Here is a 5,839-nt window from a genome sequence, read left to right on the forward strand (position 1 = left end):
TTTCTGTTGTTCGAATTCTTCTTTTCCATTGGTTTTAATCCTACCATCCTTCCTGGAGAACAGTTTCACCACATTCGGGGAGTCAGAATGAATATCAATAATGTTTGAGTTCTCTGGCATTGGGTTCAATTTCTTAATTTCTACTCACTGAATGTAACTCTGAAACAAAGTGATACAATACAATCAGTACGGAGCCCGTAAGGGACACTGAGGGAAAAAAATGACATTGCTTTCTCACGACAAAGTATTTGGCGCTGGGGCGGTCGGTGGCGTAGTGGGTTAAGCAGCCGCCCCATGTACAGAGGCTACAGTCCTCGCTGCAGCTGGCCCCGGTTCGAGGCCTGCACCGAGCGGCCCTGTGCTGCGTGTCTTTCTCCTCTCTCTGCCCCCTGCTTCCTGTCTCTCTCCAACTGTCCTAACATTAAAGGCATAAAAAGTCCCAAAAAAATATGAAAAAAAAAAAAAAAGTATTTGGCGCTCACGACAAAGTTGTTGTTACTCTCCGTAACATGTTTATATTAAGAAAATTTGAGCTGTTCCCACTTTGCAGCCCTTAGTGCACCACCCTAATAAAGTGTGTGCACCAGGATGTTGCTTTCCCCTATAGGACCAGCGCCAAAACACATGTGACAACTACAGTGTTGTTTTTGATGCTCGTCCGAATGCTGATTTAATGCTTTCACATTGCACTAAAAGCCACATCTGAACCAGGTTTTGTTTTTTTTCACACCAGTGTAAACGGAGCGCCTGGCATGTATTCCCAGATTTCTCCTGCAGGGATCAATACCTCCTTAAGCAAGCCTGAGATCCCATGCTTAGGACATCCCCCTCTCTAGCCCCCCCCCCCCCCCCCCCCCCCCCCCCCCCTCCTGACTTGATGCATCCAAAGAAGTGCTTTGGTGCTCCGTGGTGGTCAGTTTGGTGTATTCGTTTGAGAGTGAAACAGGTCAAATGTGCATGTGACATTTGGTGCTTGCCCAGTGACAGAGTCCCACCCTTTTCAAGTTACTGGGGTGGATTTTTCAGGGCAATTGTATGTCAAGGCAGGTTCTGACCCCAAGAAGGCAGACATAGCCCTGAGCAGTGCATTTAAAGTTGGTCTCAGGCCTCAGCACTGAAAGCTTTAGCCTATAGCAGGTTTATAGGAAGCGTGGATTGTGTAGCGTTATTTACTCAGACGATGCCAAGATCTTCAGAAGAGCAGACCAAGGCCTCAGAAAACTGCAAATCTTTGAAGGAAGCAGAGCTCACAAGGGGGTAACATGGAGGTATGTAGCGGAGCGAGCTGCTTGGTGGGGGGGCTTCTGGGAGAGACTTGTTGGATCTGTTTAAAAAGGGTCCAAGGCAAAGCTTTACTAAGCTTTGAGGAAATCCCAACCATTCTGGCAGAGGTGGAGGCTGCACTGAACCATAGACCTCTCTCCTAGGTGACATCAGAACCTCACACCCTCTCACTTCCTGGTTGGTGGAAGGCTGACCTCTCACCTCTCTCCCATCACCAATGCAAGCAGGAGGCAGATGGATTTGGAATACCTGGAAAAGGGACAGTTTGATGAGAACTCCTGACTGGAGACAACATGGAAAATGGGCAGGAACTGTTTCCAGGGGCAGATGGACTCCTGTGGCTCCTGTACTCTGACAGCTTCCATCTATAAATAACTCTTCTTTTGTCATGGTAACTCATCAGAACACATGTTGAACAGTAAGATACACACAATGTGATCAGAGCTACTGGAACCTGCTGCCAGAATAAAACAGCGCGTCTTATCCTGTGTTGGTCTAATTCAATTCACAAAGAGCAGTCTGATGTTTGTTTCTGGAAATATTTTTCATGTTTTTATTGAGCAGTTAAGATTTTATATGCTGTCCTGGTATTTTTGGCTTTTGAGTAATAAAATGCAGATATTTTCGTCCACGTTAGTTCATTAATCCTTAAATTCATTGTTCAGTTCAAGCAAATCCAGGTTATAATCTTTCAGATCCACTTTTTTAAGTTCGTTGTGTGTGAAACGTAGCCTGGCTGACGCGTCCACAATCTCGATGAGATGGTGGTCTGGGAACTAGGTGTGCATTTTCTCGTATTTGAGGCGTGGTTTACGAATGCCTAGAGCCGTTTATTGGGCGCTACGAATGTCTATCAAATGACGTCAGGTTCTTCCCATGCTGCTTTGCGCGCGATTCATAGCCAATTGTATCACTTATACCAGATGACGACAGAAATTCGACGAGGAAGAAGAAAAAAATGGAAAATAAAAGTAAACTTGCGCTCTAAGCTACTTAAATTGACAACAAAGTAGGCCTATATGCTATATTCTACATGAATTTTTATGTTGTAGAGTTGTGAATTTATTTTAATAATGGAGAAATTGAGCAGCCTTGCTTTGTTGTCTACAGTAGTAGCTCAACCCTCATCTTACTTTGAAGCTCCCAGAAGTGACGTCGACGTAGCTTTAGCAGCAGAAAAGCTATCAGGCTTGTGTTGATGATAATAATAAACTCCTGGACTATGTACAAACTTCCAAATGCATCGTTTTGTGAGTACAGACCATATTTGTACAACTGTAGAAGTTTGGTGTCATGACGTGATTTTAGTGTGGTAATTTTGGAGATACTGCCAGGGTCCGTTAGCGCTTGTACTAAGCTATTCGGGATAACTCGGTAACTCAGCTGATGTTCAGCCAATATCGGAAAAACTTCGGGTGGGCTACTTGGCTGGATGTCACGGTTCAAATGACCCCAGGGTGAATCTACTCCGAAACACTTTCTAAGGCTGCATTGAACGGTAACGTTGTGTCCGCTGTCATGTTGGATTAACGCTCTACAAGCTTCGGTGTAGCGCATAGACGACGTCATCGTCTTGCTGCCGCCCCCCCCCCCGTTCTGTGATTGGTTCCCAAACTCTGGCAAAAATAAGGGCGGTGGTTTCCAGGCTGACTTTGCAGTGAGAATGAAATCGAGCGCAAAGCAGCATGGGAATTCCCAGGCTATGTGAAACGTGTAATTTGGGTTCGGGTTAAATGAATGCATATTTCCATAGATGGAGAACCAAGCTTACTTCTGTAGGCTATGCAGACCATAAATGTTTACATGTAGATATATAAAACTCTATATGTAGAAGATTCATATTATGTTGAAATATATGTGTATGAATATCAAATTTATGTTTTTATTTTTAGATTTAAAACTTCTGAAGGGGGATGTGTCTGAACAGGTTCTCCTTCATGCAGAACTATGAGGTTATATATATATATGGCAGATGTTTAGATGCTTTATTAATCCAGAGGGAAATTCAAAGTATTCATCATTGACACATTTTTGTGTCTTTTCCGTTCTTATTTTGGAGGCGAGGTTATCTGAATTGGAAGCTCGGCACTGCACTGTTGAAAATCACCCATAGCGAGCCCCCTTTAGCCGGTGTGGAGCCACCTAGCGTAGCTAGCTCAATTAGCCGCCCCCAGGCAGAACCTGAGCAGCCAGGATTACAGGGTGGCTGGGTGACTGTCAGGAAGAGGCATAGCTCTAAAGTCAAGCCCGTTGTTCACCATCGACCTGTCCACGCTTCAAACAGATTTTCCCCACTCAGCGACACACCCGCTGAGGACAAAACCCTGGTAACTGGCAGCTCTATAGTCAGAAACGTGGCATTAGAGACACCAGCGGCCATAGTCAAATGCATTCCAGGGGCCAGAGCGGGCGACATAGAATCCTATTTAAAACTGCTGGCTAAGGATAAACGTAAATATGGTAAAATAGTTATTCACGTCGGCGTTAATGACACCCGGTTACGCCAATCGGAGGTCACTAAAATTAATGTTGCATCGGTGTGTAATTTTGCCAAAACAATGTGGGACTCCGTAGTTTTCTCTGGACCCCTGCCAAATCTGACCAGTGATGACATGTTTAGCCGCATGTCGTCATACAATCGCTGGTTGTCTAGATGGTGTCCAGCAAACAACCTGGGCTACAGGAGGAGGAGTGGCAGCTATCTTCAGATCAGGGTTGGGTTACTCATCAGTCCCAGAGGCAGTTAGTTTTCTGCATATTTTCTGCAGCTTCCTACAGAACAGTACAGGCTGATCTGTTTTAAAAGCACTGGGGAAATCAGAGTTCATGATCCTCACAAAGCTGCAAACGAAGTGGTGGAAGTCTTGATCAAGATAGCAACAAGCTAACACAATACAACCAACATTTTTACATAAAATACTGAAAGGTGAAAAAATTTGTATAAAAATGTATAATTCATAGTATCTACTTCTTCTAAGTAACATAAAGTTGCTTTGAAATCATTCAATGAGATCAACTTATGTAAATTCAGACAGATTTAAAGGTATAAATTGGTGTTTTTCATTCGTTTCCCTTGGTTAATGCAGCTGTCTGTGTGGGAGGAGCAGAGCTTTGGCATTATTTAGGCTCTGTAAGGACCAGGGACCTCGGACTCAAATTACACCACAGACTAAATGAAAAGTCTTAACAATTTTATTTCTAGCAAGGGATGATTAGCAGGCTGGTTTCCTGGGTCGCGTCCTCTGGCTGGGCGGTAAGACCACAGCTGTGGGTGTAACTCCTGAGGCAATGACATCCTGAGGAGTCCAGCAGAGGCTGAGGTGGGATTCAGAAGAGTGGACGAGCTGTGAGGCTGCTGGTTTATCCGGATGCACGCTGGGCCAGTTGTGTGCCGGAGAGGTCGGTCCTGACTTAAAGATGGTTTCATTGTGCCCAACAATGTTTTGGGTTCTCAGTACAACATTATTTGTATGTTTGAGCTAACTGTCTTCAAAAGCCCAACTAAAGCCTGAAATAAGATTCCAAATCCAGATGTGTTAAAGAGAAGATGTCTAAGATGCAGACCCAGAACTAAATGGATAAAAAGGAGAAAGAAGTTTAAGCTATTTCTTTCCTGAATCATAGGAAGTGTGAAATCACTAGCTGATCAAATGGATGAGCTGAACCCCTGATGAACGCAGAAGGAATATTAGGAAGGCAATAATATTTCAATTTTATTTCCAAGGAACAACTCTAACACCTTTCTGCAGACAGAGACCGCAGACAGAGCGCTAACAGGAAAGGAGGAGGATCACAGAGCTGGTTAACAACAGATGCTGTAATCCTGGACCTGGCTGCAGGAACAGCTCTAACAGCTCTCTGCTCAGCTCTAAGACTATCTAGCTAAAGCTAGCTAAAACAACACCCCAACCCACTACTGGCAATCTCTGAAGATTAATGTTTGCTAGCTGTTTTTTTTTTTTTTGTTTGTTTGTTTTTAGTTTGTTGTCTGTAGCATTAGCATATATTTAATAACAATCTATACATCAGGAATAGGATTTCCTTTTAGGGATTAATTACTGTAAATAGAAGAATATTATTGATCTGAAAGGAAAAGATGTTCCACTGATGTTATGCTCAGTGAATTCAGCGAGGCGCAGGTGGACTGCAGTTAAGTTGTACACTACAAGTATATATAATTGTATATATATTATAAGTAAGATCCAGTGGAGCTCAGTCAGCCAGTTTTGTAAGTGCTCATGTAAATGTAAACTAAAAACCTAGTTTTAGCCATTTTTGAGTATTCCCGAGAGGAGAAAACTTGAGTGAGAGCCTGAGTCTGCTCACATGGAATTATTCAGCGCTTACATACATCAGCAGAGCTGCAGAAAACCCAACATGAACCCCGCCCTTATCAGCGGAGACCAGACCCCTGAGCGTGACTTTCCAGAACCCAAAACCCATCACCGTCCAATCATTTGTGCTCTTTCTGTGTGCCACAGCTATCTGACGACCACATCTGTCGGTCAGCAGACGTTTGCAAGGGAAAGATATCCAAAGGTCTGAAGATAAGAGC

The sequence above is a fragment of the Odontesthes bonariensis genome, chromosome 16 (assembly GCF_027942865.1).
Source record: "Odontesthes bonariensis isolate fOdoBon6 chromosome 16, fOdoBon6.hap1, whole genome shotgun sequence".
Taxonomy (NCBI): domain Eukaryota; kingdom Metazoa; phylum Chordata; class Actinopteri; order Atheriniformes; family Atherinopsidae; genus Odontesthes; species Odontesthes bonariensis.